At 39.0% G+C, this 14,331-nt stretch overlaps 1 protein-coding gene across 10 annotated transcripts in view; it reads right to left on the reverse strand.

Annotated features, from left to right (window-relative positions):
• kmt2cb (lysine (K)-specific methyltransferase 2Cb) overlaps window positions 1-5,000 on the reverse strand; it is a 61,305-nt gene extending 56,305 nt beyond the window's left edge. For 9 of the 10 annotated variants that reach the window (XM_051070007.1, XM_051070011.1, XM_051070012.1 and 6 more), the window contains exon 1: window positions 3,722-4,482. The gene's annotated coding sequence lies outside the window, so the exon portion shown is untranslated. Of the gene's footprint in view, window positions 1-3,721; window positions 4,483-4,920 lie in introns of those variants that run through there. The other variant, XM_018676586.2, reaches the window with a different exon arrangement.
• Between the last annotated feature and the right edge of the window lie 9,331 nt (window positions 5,001-14,331).

Consider the following 14,331-nt stretch of genomic DNA (forward strand, 5'->3'; position numbering starts at 1 on the left):
CAAAAAATGTATTTGCATTGTATGTCAACACATCTTGTTCTTGTGATGACAGTGTACTCGCTTTACACTACAGGTATAATCATACCACTCCAATCAGATGCCTAAAACAGGGGCAGGACTTTGGTTCTTCAGGCACTATGGGAAAAGAAGCATATTTAAGGGAATCGCTTGCAGTTTCTGCCCATCTTGTTTTGCCAGGGTGATTTTTAAACTCTTATGTTGCATCTGTGATATTTTTCAGCCACTGACTCTATAGTTGGCAGGGAAACTCATTGGTCCCTCATTTACATACTGGTTTTCACCCTGTTTAACTCTGGCACATCTCCAAAGGTCACCTTGCTTTTTGACTCTAGAGTACTAAAATCAAAACTTAATGATGACCATTGGCAATTTCCCTTGGATTTTTTTTTTTACAGTTTTTATGCAATTCAATTACACTATGAAAAGCTCACCACTACAAGTAAAACTAATGATGGCTGCCAAATTAAAAGGAAAAATTAACATTAACTGTCTTAATAAGGTGTTAGACCACTAAAAGCTGCCATAACAGCTTCACTGCTTCTTGGCATAAATTTGACAAGCCTCTTGAACTTGACTGAAGAGGTTCTTCGAAAGGATGTTCCTTCATTTGGCATTTAGATGATGGTGTTGGACAGGTTTTAGATGCAGTAACTGCAGAGGGCACATTGTTTGTGCTCACACCATTCAGTGACTCCCCCTGTGCCCTTTATGCAAGCATGTGCATTTGTTAGGCTTCTAAACTCATTAATTATGGTTTTTCTTTTAATTTGTCACTTGTCTGTATGTGGCTTTGAAATGTATGCTCGCCTGTATCATCTGAACATCAAGCCTCTCTCAACAAGGCAGTGCAGTCAAGACGTCGTCTGTGCTGCAAGCAAGTGATGTACCACAGGAGGTATTTTGTTCATCACTGAGAGCTAAACTTTTGCATGGTAAAAATGTACATAAATTAAGACTAGTTTGGGGTAGGATGTGCCTCCAAATATAACATTTTACAATGCTGTTCCAGTAAACAATTTCAGAAAAGAAGACTGTGTGACCTGCCCAGCCCTTTACGACAAAGGACCAACACCCTGTCTAAACTGAATACATTTTAGCTATTTTTTTCTTTGCTGTCCATCTCATGCACATCTGACAGAAAGAGATTGGCCACATAATGGCTCACAAATTGCAGCATAACGATGATCTGAAGCTTCTTATTTAAGCTTCAAGTCTCTTTTCTTTAGACGTGTATAACTTTTCTGATTACGTACTGGAGCACTGCTGAAACACTAATTTCACATCAGAACTGTGTCTGAAACCATGCAGTCCCAAGCAGTGATGGTTGACTGCAGCTGTTGCTGTTGTGCTGCTTTCACGACATAACCAATCCAGACAAGCACAAAGTTAACAATAGGCTGATGAAAAAATCTGAGCATCTAGTGAACTAAAGACTAGGTGTCTTTCTTGGCAGTTGGTGGAGAAAAACAGATAAAGGGCAAGAGAATATTAAATTCACATTTCTCACATGGTCAGGACCATCCAATGGGATGGTCATGTTGGTTAATGTGTGCTGGACGTGTAAGTAGGTATCTGGTCATTTACACATTATTATTAACTGCTTGATGAGCCCCGGGTACTGTACATCAGTCACTTTGCATTCTAGTCTTTAAAAAACTTGATGAATGTGGCTTCAACAATCAAATAAAGATTATAAAGCTAGATAAATACAATAAATCTTCTTTATGGTGAATAAATATTGTTCTATTTTTGGTAATAGATGTGAAAATATCATTAAACCCTAGTTAAGCCTGGCTGGGTTGTGATTATGGTTTAATAAATCTTAAATGACTGATATAATGCAGTTGAGATCAAAAAATGTTTTTCACTTGTTTACGGATACCAAGGTGTACATGTGAATTTATTTATTTATGTGAATTCTATGATGTTTAAGTGGTTGCTCTTCAGAAAGTAGATGAAAAAATCCACACAAGCCTATGCTAGCTTGTTTTTCTGTACCAAAATGTAATTACATCAGACTGCATTATGACTAATATGGAGAATGAGTCATTAGAAAGTCAACTTCGGTAGTTCTCATTTTCAGTAAACCAGTAAAATGGTTTATAAACAGTGAAAGACCTAATTTGCCTCATTACATTGAATCATGCAACGTAGCCTATTGTACATCTGTACAATGCAATGTCAATGGTGAAGTGATATGTTGTTCAGCCCCATATTCCATAAACTTTCTTTTGGTATGTGTCATTGCAGTAATCAGTCATTCAAAATCACTACTACTGGTGGCTAGTCATGTGCTGTGGTTTGGAAGAACATATATCTTGAACTTATTTTAACAATCAAAGAGGCATTTTGTTATCACTGAGCTAGCTAAGGTTTCAATTTGTGCCATTCGATTATTGTGGAACTAACACCATCTTTTGCTGCCGGTCTGTGGCTATTCTCTCTTCTCTCTCATTCTCTTATGTCTATATTGGCCTTCACCAGCCTCCAGGCTCTGTGGACAGATGGCGGTCCAACAACACCAAACTCCACAAGAAATATTAGTCATTATAACAGTTAAACTGGCAGTACAATTATCTGATATGAATACAAATATATGAATCTGAGCTTAGATCCTTAAGATTAGAAACAGGAGCTTAAAATGTTTCCAGAAACACAAGGCAGAGAAAAAAAATAGTTGGACAAGGACCATTTTATAACCACATTTACCACCAGGCAAGCCTCAGTTTAAAGTGATGAGAATAACGATGGTTGTTAAGACATCCGAGGTAAGGATCTGGAGACTGCTAGGCAGTCACGACCACCATGGGCACAATTGTAGACATGCTAACGTTAGCTTTTGTTAACTCAAGCTTGGGCACAAAGCAGTTGCACACAGCTAACCGGTAGCTAGCCTGTTGTGTTGAACTCTGTCGCCTTTTCTTTGACGACCATGGACAAAAGTAACTCTGACATAGTCTGGATGTGACAGAAACCGCGTAAAGAAACGAATTTATCTTTCATTTTTAACTGGCAAAAGCAAGACTGGATTCGGGTTTGAGGGACATAAACCCAGTAAACTTTGAAAAGGGTTCACAGCAAACAGGTTACCTATGGTTGCAGTTAGTTGGCCAACTCATCGCACTAGCTTGCAACGCCTACGCCAAAACACCAAACATCAGCCTTTTATTGTCCCACAGCTAACGTCCAATATAGTAGTCTTATGGATGACGGTAAACTTATCTTGTAACCTAATAACCACACTCCCTTAACCAACTTCAAACTGGGTACAAGGCGATGGTAAGCATTTGTGCCCAACACACACAAAGGCTCGGTCTATTCAACGAAACGGAACTGTTCTAGGGAACTACTATGCTACACAAAAAGTGAAAACGATAGGCTACACAATGACGTAAGCTTTGATTTCTGCTTTTTGTTACATACTAACGATTACTGTGTGTGTCCACTAGTCCCGTATAGTATGTTAAGCGGTTATCGTGTGGCATTATCCCTCTATTTCTTATAATATAGCACCCATGGACCGTTCTATTGAATGCTCCGTTCCGTTGAATAGTCTGAGTCATGAAAGCCGAGGCGGCGACAAACCCCCAACACCAGACTGGAGATGGATAATGTTGGCTCAGCTTTACTTCAAAAAAAGGTGAAACCCGACGAAATCTAGCTTGCACAAAAAACAATTAAACTTCTCACTGAGGCTTACCTTCCAGCCCTATGAATAGCGAATTATCCTCTTCATGTCCAAAATACTGGGAGATGAAACGTCGCACTTTTATCACCCAGCTAGCTAGCAAGCTAATGGAGCTAGCTAGCCTCTCTCCAATGAAGCAACACCGCAGTTCTCAGAAATGCATAACGCATATCATTATATTCCAACGTTGCAATGTTATTCCCAACTTTGCCCATTTGACGGAAAGGCGGATGATGTAAATCCAACAGAAAACCGCTTCGCTGGCAAACGCATTTGGGGGGATCACTTTCCTTTCTCCAATGACAGCTGTCGTCGCACGAGTTAGGGTTATATAGCTAGTTGGTGTTAGCCACCCAAGTCTACGGCCAACAATTTTATCATTAACGTATGAGCAAATCAAAGCCAAAATCCAAGCGGCTGCAAAAGTCAACACTCCGTGTATGAAACTTTAAATGCGAATCCTCGGCGAATGTGCAGCGACGCGCAAAGCAAATGTTGGGTGCCGACCGCTTGGTTGGCAACTGGTTCTATTTTCTTCAGCTGCGACAAGCTGCGGGACCAAGCGGCCAGTTAGGAGACTCTCGCAGCCAGCCTGCCACGCAGCAACAAACGCCTCCCAAGACATGTAAAAACAAACATTAGATTGCCAAAAATAACATTCCGCCAGCCACAGTGGCCGAACTGTGAATTTACTATGAAATATCACAAAATTAAGTTGAAGATGACGCTTCGGCGTACTCTGTAACGGTGGCCATATCTAATGATAAGTGGCACCGAAGCACAGCCCCTCTAGGCTCCTCAAAAACTAGATCCACCTCCCCCCCTGCCACAACTACGGCACACAAATCGTTACAAATTGGCGTGACTCGCCGAGAAAGGGATGTTTCGTGAGTCTGACAATTGTTTAATGACATCGAGAAGAAGACATGATTTTAAAAAATACCACGCAAACGATTTGACAATTTCTTCAAAATACTCTCTGACCCTGCGGAGGGATATGGGCATTTAGTAAATAAAATAATGGTTTGGGAGAGTTTAAAGAGATGGAGCCTGGATTTTAAACCTGGGTGGAGGAGGACTGTAAACCGTTGGTGCTCCAGCTAAAGCAAATCTTCCCAAGTAGCAGCAGCAGGAAGTGTAGTGATTCCGACTGTCGCCAGCCTTTTCCAGAGCAGGGGGAAACACAAAGATGAATTAACTTTAATACGTACCGTGGTAGTTCAAGGCTCGTCCAGATTCCACCAATTCACATAGACCACGACCAGATGCATTTCCACAGGCTGCACTATCACAGCGTCTCCTCCCCTGCTCCCTTTCTCTGCCACACACATTCGTCCGTGCACTGATGCAGGCGTAGCATGAAGTGTTTGGTAGCGGTAGCTTGCAAACAGGCAGACATACTGTACATGCAGGGGTTAAATTTCGGAAAAGCCCCCAGGGGTCGGCTTCCAGCGGCCGTACATAAAATGCTATTGAGTCAGTGGGTGTTATGTGTTCACGTGCATTTAGGTTTATTTGGGGGGCGCTTTTCGTCACAAGTTACTGAGTCCCTTCGAGTGAAGCCCACAGAAAATTAACTGGGAATAAACACAGCCCTATTCCTTTAAATGGTAAACCTGGTAAACCTGGTAAACCTTGGCACCTCTTTCCTAGACTATGAGCTCCCCCTGCAGGCTAATATAACACAAGACAGACAGAGTCGTGGCATGTTTTTATATTATTATTCTTAATAAATGATAATTTGGATATTATTCATACAAATCAAATACCTGTATACAGGTGAGCAGCTAAAGGGAATAAATAAAATCTGAATAAATAAGTGCAGAAATATAACACAGGCAATGTTTCCTCAAAGGGCACAAGAGGTCACTGTTTTGATATGTATAAAAATGAATGTGAATCCTTACAGACATCAGATTAGATCAGACTAGACAGTGCTCAACCGCCTGCATCAAAACACAAGGAGGAACAGTGTTCATTCCTCCAGCAGAGTTACAGAAACTTACACAATCTTGGCAAAGGAGCACTGTTCAGCACTGTTCTGGCAACTTGTATATAGTGTATAACACCTTAATACCACACTTTGTATAGTTTTTTTTTCCTGTTCTGTGGTGGTACTTGCAGTGGTGAGATCTGTACAGTGGAACTAGACTGCATATAAAGGTCACAATTCTGTGGTAATTGGTTAAACAGCAAAACTGTGTGTCATGTTCAAGACACGATTTTTCCTTTTATTTGTTACCCATCTGTACATTTTTTTATGTACAGCATGTATTACACAGTGTTTTGATAAACAGATGCATATAAGTAAGTCATGTCGGCCCTATTTACAGCCCAATCATATATACACACATACTCAAATATCATTCCCAAGCATCGAAATGAGAACTGAGAAAGAGAACAAACACCTCAGGTACAGAGTGAATGAGGAGAGGCATTTCCTTTTGAGAAAAGAAAGAAATCCTCATATGGACAGTGAAACTTAAATTTTAAACACACCATAAACATTTTTATCAAACATGCCTTTTTTACAGTGAGCATGATGCATCTTTGGATGTGAGGTTGTAATATTTGTTTTGTAGTGTAACTCAGAGTCAGTACATTCTTGGGCAACTTTTGCAGCTATTTTTTCTTTTTTTAAAAAAGCCATGGATTAGGTCCAAAAAATATCTCTTGGGGTTTGGTTTGGATTGTTATTCTTCATCAGTATTGTTTCATGATATAGAAAAAATGTCCAGGGTAACTATTCAAACTTAACAGATGCATCTAATTCATTAAATGCAGTCAAATTAAGTACCATTGTGCATTACCATGTACTGTGGCGTCAGAAGTCTCTATTTTGGGACAGCAGTGTTGCCTGATGTCAGCAAAGTATGAGACACAGCACGCACAGGAGTCACTTTCTAAATGATGACCTTTGAGCTGGTGTATGTTTACACCACTACCCACCATTGACCTAATTACCTTGAAACCCACAAAGCCGCTGTTTAGTGATGTAGGCTATCAGTGATACTGTTGAGCACCTAATTCCTGCATGTGCGAAGCTGATGTAGACCTGCTGACCCAGACTCAAGGCTGAAGTTACTGTGAAAAGTGACTCAATGCTTAATATAGAGTTGAAGGAACTTCATTTTTATATTTCAATAAATTATCTCACGTTTATAGTGCAACTTAATTTAAACCAATTTACAGAGATTTGTTCCACATCAATATCTTGCAGGTCTTTTTCATACATCACATGACACATGACATGTATAGGAAAAGCAAAGGTGTTACTAATGACTTTATCAATGGCCCTGTTATATTCAAGTGTCCCAGTAAGTCATGACAGTGTGACAATGAGCCACCATACACAACACCAGGGCCCTGAAACTGAAGCAGCTAAATGGAATTCAGCCATCATTAATTTTATTGGCTACACGTTTGATTTTCACTGTGAACTGTGAAATGTCAAAATGTTTTCCACAAGGAAGACCTTTTACAACCCAGCACCCTAAAACTATTTCTTTTCTCCCTTGTTTTTTTGTTTGTTTGTTTTTTTTTTTTTTTATGAAAATGAAACTTTAAAAAAGAGGAAAACTAATTGTATTTCCACCGTGTATTTTTAAAGGTGGCTGTGGATTTAAACATCAGACCTTTACATTATAAGGCACTTGTTTTTTTACCACCATACAAAATGTATAAACTACACTGTAACTGTTTATCATTTGATTTAAATGAAGAAACAAAGACTAAAACAGAGGGTTTTTTAAAAATGAAATAATACCAAAAATGTTCAGCTGTTGAGGCATGGAGCTGTATTTCGGTATATTACAGACAGAGGGCAGCATGACTCTGTTTTATACAACACAGGGAATGATGATCAGATCAACCTGCCAGTTACAATTCAACATTAAAAAAATATATATGCTGGCTGTTTTTCCTCTCCCTGCACAAAACCATTTTTTTCTGTCTTTTTTTGCCATTGTTTATCTAAATCATCAAGTGATAAACAACCTTAGTGCCCAGTTTGTTGAGTGAAACATTCTTTATTGTGATATATTTGAATGTTAGAGATGAGATGAGCAGTCTTGTCAAGACATTTTCTGGGTTGCAGAGCAGCAGGAGCAACAGCAAATGTGTCAGGATAAGAGGGCAAAGCGCAGATGTTGTGTTTCACCAAAACTTACCATTTTCCTCAAAGTTTTGCATTTGTTGAATGATGTTCAGGCATTTTGTGGAAGGTAAATCCATCTGAACTATATGCATTTTTGTATTAAAAAAATGCATTTTTGTATTTAAAAAATGCATAGTCCCCACCTTTTCATGCTCATCTACATCTCTATGTAAATTTATGATGTAGGTTTATATAATTTTTTGCAGACAAATGTGTTTTATTACAGTGAATCAGTTTGGCAAAATAAAACATAATTACATGCTGAATGGATAAATGCTCAAGGAGCTCTTTTCTGGTTGTTGAGCTTAATTGATGCCCTTTGGCTATCAGCATTAAGGACTAATTTTCAAGAGAACGCCAAGGCTCTGTGACTGGGAAATAAAAATGGGCTTTTTCAAGTCTAATGACCTACACTTTACTAGCCATGCAAGTCATGTGTGTGGGTGTAAAGGTCTTTAAATGCAGTGGTTCTGCTCTGTTATTCTTATAAAATAATTGCCTTATGTTTATGCTGGTGGCTGTCTTCCTTATAGTGATTTGAATTCATGCCATATACATGCAATTCACTGATCATTATATGGTAACTCTGGCATTGTTGTGTGATGCAAGGCACACTGCAATCCACCTGTATGAAAGATGTCTACAATACGCCATTACAGAAATGATGAATGGAGAAATGATGTTGTTAGACTCAAAATTTGTCTGAAGAAATATCAGGTCATTATTTTTGCTCCTGCAACAACAATAAAACTCCTGATAACATCAGAGTTTCAGGTTAACGGCTACCTTTTCATCTCCCTGTATATGTCTTATAGGAGGCTTTTAGAGCCAAAGCACTGATGTTGCTCAAGGTAGGACAAAAGGCAGCTGCATATATAGAGGCAGCTGGAGAATAACAGGACAGGCAGCTACCAGGTGAACAGATGGATCATATTAATATAATAGGAGAGACGAGAAACGTGAAACCAGAGGCTGGCTGAGCTCTTTGTCTGCAGAAGAACAGGTATTGTAGAATCCAGCTCATATTAATTTGCTGCACAGCCAGATAATTAGTTCCCATAGTTACATGCAGAGCACATTTCGAAACTTTAGTATGTTGTAAAAATTAGGCTCAGTGTGAGTGCTGAACACCACAGAGAGTACACAAACTTCAAAAGGCTCCGGGATAGGGAATCTGTTTTAATCTTTAATTTCAAAGAGATAAAATGTTTAAATATTTCAGAGACAAATTTGCATCATAATTTCTTTTGACAACTGGGAGTTTAAACTCAGTGTAGACTGACTGTTACTTACCTTTAAATAGAGAGGGTTTTTCATCACAGTCTAATTAAAGAACAAAAATGTGAACTTTTAAGAACAAAACTTTTTTAGAGGGACTTTGTTTGATTGGGCTACATTAAACAGGCAAAACTGGGAAAGTGGATGTGAGAGAGCGAGAGAGGAGGAAGGAAGGAGTGTCTCTTCTTCTGGCCGTATCTCAGAAATCAAAAGTCTTTGGTCTTGACAAGCTTTGAGTAACGTTGGAAAGAAGTGGGAATTGAAAGTTCTGGGTCTCAGTGAAATCACAGCGTGTATCAAATGTGCTCAGATGTTTGTGAGCAGATATTATTAAGCTGCACACACACTGGTACACTATGCAATGAATTCAAGAGGCAATCTGATTATCAGCCAGTTCTGGTCGAGTACTGTTGCTCAAGTAAAAGTGGCCCTAAAACCCTTAAAAAAAATAAATAAATAAAATAAAAAGACTGCATTTTTAAGAAAACTGCATCTAATATATTTCATTTCTCTGTACCAGAAACACTGTCCTCTGATTTTTTTTTTTTTTGTGACTTTGAGTCATAAGGTCAGGTTAACCTTTCTCAGTCCTTTTGAACCATGAAGAGAAACTGACTGCACTGCAGAATTATTTTTGAACTGATAAAATATAGGAAAATTAATCCCTGCTTTGCAAAAAAAAATTAAATTAAATTGAGGCAGAGGGGATTTGCTTTTCTTCTGACTTTTGCACAAGCTTTAATGTATAAAGCCTTCTGAGTGCAGTCCCCACTTGATGAACAATTCTATTGCCCATGGCTGGAGGAGCTAATTAGAATCTATTTATAATCATAGGGGAATATATCCAAAGAGCTAAGAGAGAGAGGAAAGAGGAGAGTGAAAGAGAGAAGGGGCTAAAGGGGGGGTGGGTGTCATAAAATCAGTCTGCATGCTGTGATATCTGAAACCAAGGAGCCAGACAAAACCAAATTAACAGGTTCGCACAGACAAGACGGAGTTTCTCTCTTTTCTTCTGGAGGAGTGGAGCAGCAGTTCACAGGACATTCTTGAGTAACACGAGGGCATAAGTGCTGTGATAAAGAGGGATCACTTCATCGCTTTAATGTTGCAAGTTTCAGAAAGTTCTCGCAGCAGCTTTCACCAGTCAAGTCTTCTGTGAAGCTCTCACGGGGGGGACGGTACAGAGAGGCCCTTCTCATGAGGACAAGAAGAAGAGAAAGTGAAGAAGCGAAATGTGTCAGGCCTCATTATCAAACTGTCACAACTCATTTGCCGGGAAAATATTAAGATACCCTTGCATATCGAACCAGAGAGATTGTAATTCTGTTCTGTACGTCTCTTTGACTAACCTTCATTTGCACTCAGCCGTTGGATCATCAAAGATTCCAGCCAGGAACAGCCTCTGCTCCACTATTTTGTGCAAAAAAACATGACTGTACTGTCAACTATCTGCAGCCAGCCATTTATGTTTATGCAATGATGTGACCCAGAGCTGAAACGCAAACCAGGGAGCTCAATGCAGCCCTCCCATCAATCCACTTACACAGAGGCATTAATAGTCTGACTGTGAACAGCTAAAACACCCAGTCACATGCACACAGACCAAGTGGGACACAAGCGTGAGTAGACGGGTCAATAGACTATGCTGCAGTTGCAGTCATATGAGTTGTTTATGTCACATTAACTGGATGAAAAACACATTAGTCCTTTTTCTCAGCCAGTGTTAATGTAACCCTCTGAAGTCCATCTATTCATCAGTGAAGGCACTGAACATGTTTTATTTACAGTAGCATTCATTTATTCATATATCATCTATATATCCAGTGCAGATGTGGGGTTTTAACATAGTATCTCATTCATGTCTGTAGAGACTAAAACTTTTCTTCTTTCAGTGAAATACTTAAAACTGTGACTGATTAATATTTTCAATTATTTACGTGTACACGTCACCTGTAAATAGACGGTGTTAGTTTTATTTCTTACATCTTTCTGCTGGATTTGTGTGTATAACTAGTGAAATAATATAATTTATAACCCAGAACTGTTCTATAATAATGTTTGAATAAAGATCTTAAATTAGAGATTAGTAGAGATGTCTGTGTCATTTTTCTTGCATTTTTTGCTCCTGACTGCTTTATACTTGATGAATTGGCAAAATGTGAGGTCAGACTAAGTTTGAGCTGGGTTTGTGCTGGAAAAAAGGATGCCACGTATGTGGGGAAGGATGTTTTAAAAGGTGGGAGACTAAGACGATAGTTAATGCATGAAAATTCAGCAAAACAAATCAGAGTGTTTATTTAAAGGTAAGGATATAAAAATAGCACAAACTGAAATAGCCTCTGATTCACTTATGACATCCTGCTTTGCTCCAGCAATCATTCATTGATGAGACAGAGTGAAAATATCTTACCAGCATATAAGAACTTCACCATTTCTCTCTGTCACTTCTTCTCCATCTTGTCATCTTTTCTCTCTCACTTGAAGTGTCCCTCTGTTCCACTGAGGAGAGGAGAAGCCCCTGTCCACTCCCTCTGTTGGGAAAGAACCAAAGAGCTGGTAGACTGTGGGCTCCCTTACAGGCACACCCAAGAGGCCTTATTAAAGCCAAGGTTAAATCCCACTCTGCTCTGTCTTACACTTCATACTAGTACCCAGTCAAAGACTTCTTTAATATCCTGAATTCTCTGCTCCAGTTGAACTCCTCAGAGACAGCGAGAGCACTGTACAGGACGGTGCAGTAATCCTGGTGGTGTTACAATGAGCCGAGGTGAGATGCTCCTTTGTTTTTGCTCTGAATACCCCAAGGAAAGGAGAACAATAGGCCATCTTAAGCTTGTCTGGCCTGGGTCAGAGATTATTTCACCTTATTATGTATTATTAGAAGTTGTTTTTAGAAGACAATCTTCTTGCAATCCCTGGGGAGCCTTCGTAATGGTCACCTTTCCTGCAGTAATTTGCTTGCTCATGAGAAACTGCAACAGAAATCTGTGAAATCCTTTTGTAGCAGCATTATTTCATGTATCTCAGAAAATTTCATTTGGTCATATGGCTTCATAAAGCAGCCTCTTTGCTGCATAAATCAGTTGTCTGACTCAGATAATGCCTTGTGGAATTTCTCAAGCCTTCTGCAGCAATAGCGGAGATGAATTCATGGAGCTCAAGTTCCCATATAAAGCCGGGAGAATGGGTAGTGGGCCGTGAGACACCAGAACTGATGCTCTGTCCTAAAGCCGTATCGGGGAGTGAAGTGAATGTGACAGAGAATATTGAGGTGGGCTTTGCTCCCAGGCCTGTTGATAGTACAGAGCTCTCACTCATTCATCAGAGTGTAGAAGGGGGTGGGGAGGGGTGATGGTGGGGGTTGTTTGGGCCACCATACAGTATCATATTATTCACCCTTTTAGATCTGTTAGAAGCTGAGTGTCTTGATGCATCAATATATAATATGTAGCTGTTTCCCTCTGTTCCCAGCATTTATAATAAGCTAAGTTAATTACCTCCATAGTTAAGGACCTATTTGTAAGCTTAGCTACCGCTACATAGCCATCGTTAGCAATAACAGCTGCTTACTTGCCAATCTAGAGAAAATATTGTGAGTTCAACATCAAACTTCAGTCCTTGACTCACCAAAAGCAGGGGTAGAAAGCAACGGCAAAGTTTTGCTTCTAGTTGTATTACTTATTTTCTTCTTCTGAAGTTAGCATGCTAACCAGTTAGCCCTAGCCCAGCCGGGCCATCTCATCACTTTCCAATAGCAACTGAGTGTAGCTTCCACACCACCCTGAAGTTCTTGGTAAGTGATATCATCAGCACCTGCTTAAAAAAACTTACGAATAACACCTTTAATGCAAAGATGTGAGGGTGGTATCAATCTTCTCATCTCACTTTTGGCAAGAAAGTGAATGTATGTCCCAAAATGTTGACAAACTATAGACCAGGAGGTGATCTGTATAGATCAATAAGAACATATTTGACTTGAACTGTAATTGTGCTCTTTGGAGTCATTCCTTGTTATAAATATTTTCTTATTCTTGATAGAAGTTTAATTCCAAAATTGGATGTTATTCCTTAGTCTGGTAAAATAAATGACATAAGATTATAGAACTAAATCATAAAGAGATCCACATATACTTTATTATTCTTATTTGACAAGGTGATGGCAAGCTCATGGACTGAATCTTTCACAGCTTAAGATCACAGATGATGAACCTACTTACATTCTTAAATTGATATATTAACTTTTCATATAAAACTGAATGATTATTGGTGTGTATGAATGTCAGAGCAATTACTTACCTTCAATCTTCGTCTTTTTCTTGGCCTGTCATAATGTCAAACATCCTTTTCACAAGGCCAAGTATGAAAGTCTGTGCTCTTGAGGCTCAAATTTAAAAATATAGTTAAAGTTTTAAATGATATCCATGCCTGTTGAAATTTTCAATAATTTCACTCCATTTAGACTATTATGACAGCCACATGACACATTTTCATTAACAATCAAAGACATCAAAGAAAAATTGGATGTATTTGTGTTTACAGTGTCTGTTTTCCATGATGATGAAAGTCAAAATGCACTGAATATTCACTCCACGGATGCTTGTCAAACCTTTTGGAACAATGCTGTAACATTACAACACAGATCACATTTAAGCCAATATCAGTGTGCCAAAGAAATGTCAAACCATCCCTCATTTTGCTTCTGTTATATTTATTTTTTTCTTTCCCCAGAAATATGAATCCTGGTAATAGGCTTGTCCTGAAGGGAGGAATCTGTGACAGTTTGTTGCAAATGTGATACTCAGTACTTGACAGGAAATACAGCTACTCATACTGTGTGTTATCAAGCTGTCGTGTTGTTTGTTTACATAGCAATGAGCTATGATGAAGTGTGGGTAGTGTTTTGGAAGTGATTTTCCGACATTCATATTTCTCCTCATTACTGTCCTAGACTGGGAACATTGTCAGAAATCATAGAAAGAAGATTAATAACAGCAGGACAGAGAAAAACTGAGGCATTAAATATATGTTGTTTTGTCCTGCATTCCCTGTACCTTATACTGTAATTATCACTGTGCATGTTCTTTGGATATAACTGACAGGCTAACATGAGTTATGTCTGATGCATTTAGGTATTGTGTAGAGAAAGTTGAAATTTTGTGGAAAAGGACAAGCAGCATAAAAGAAGATC

Source organism: Lates calcarifer, linkage group LG4, assembly GCF_001640805.2.
Source record: "Lates calcarifer isolate ASB-BC8 linkage group LG4, TLL_Latcal_v3, whole genome shotgun sequence".
NCBI classification, from domain to species: Eukaryota; Metazoa; Chordata; class Actinopteri; family Centropomidae; genus Lates; species Lates calcarifer.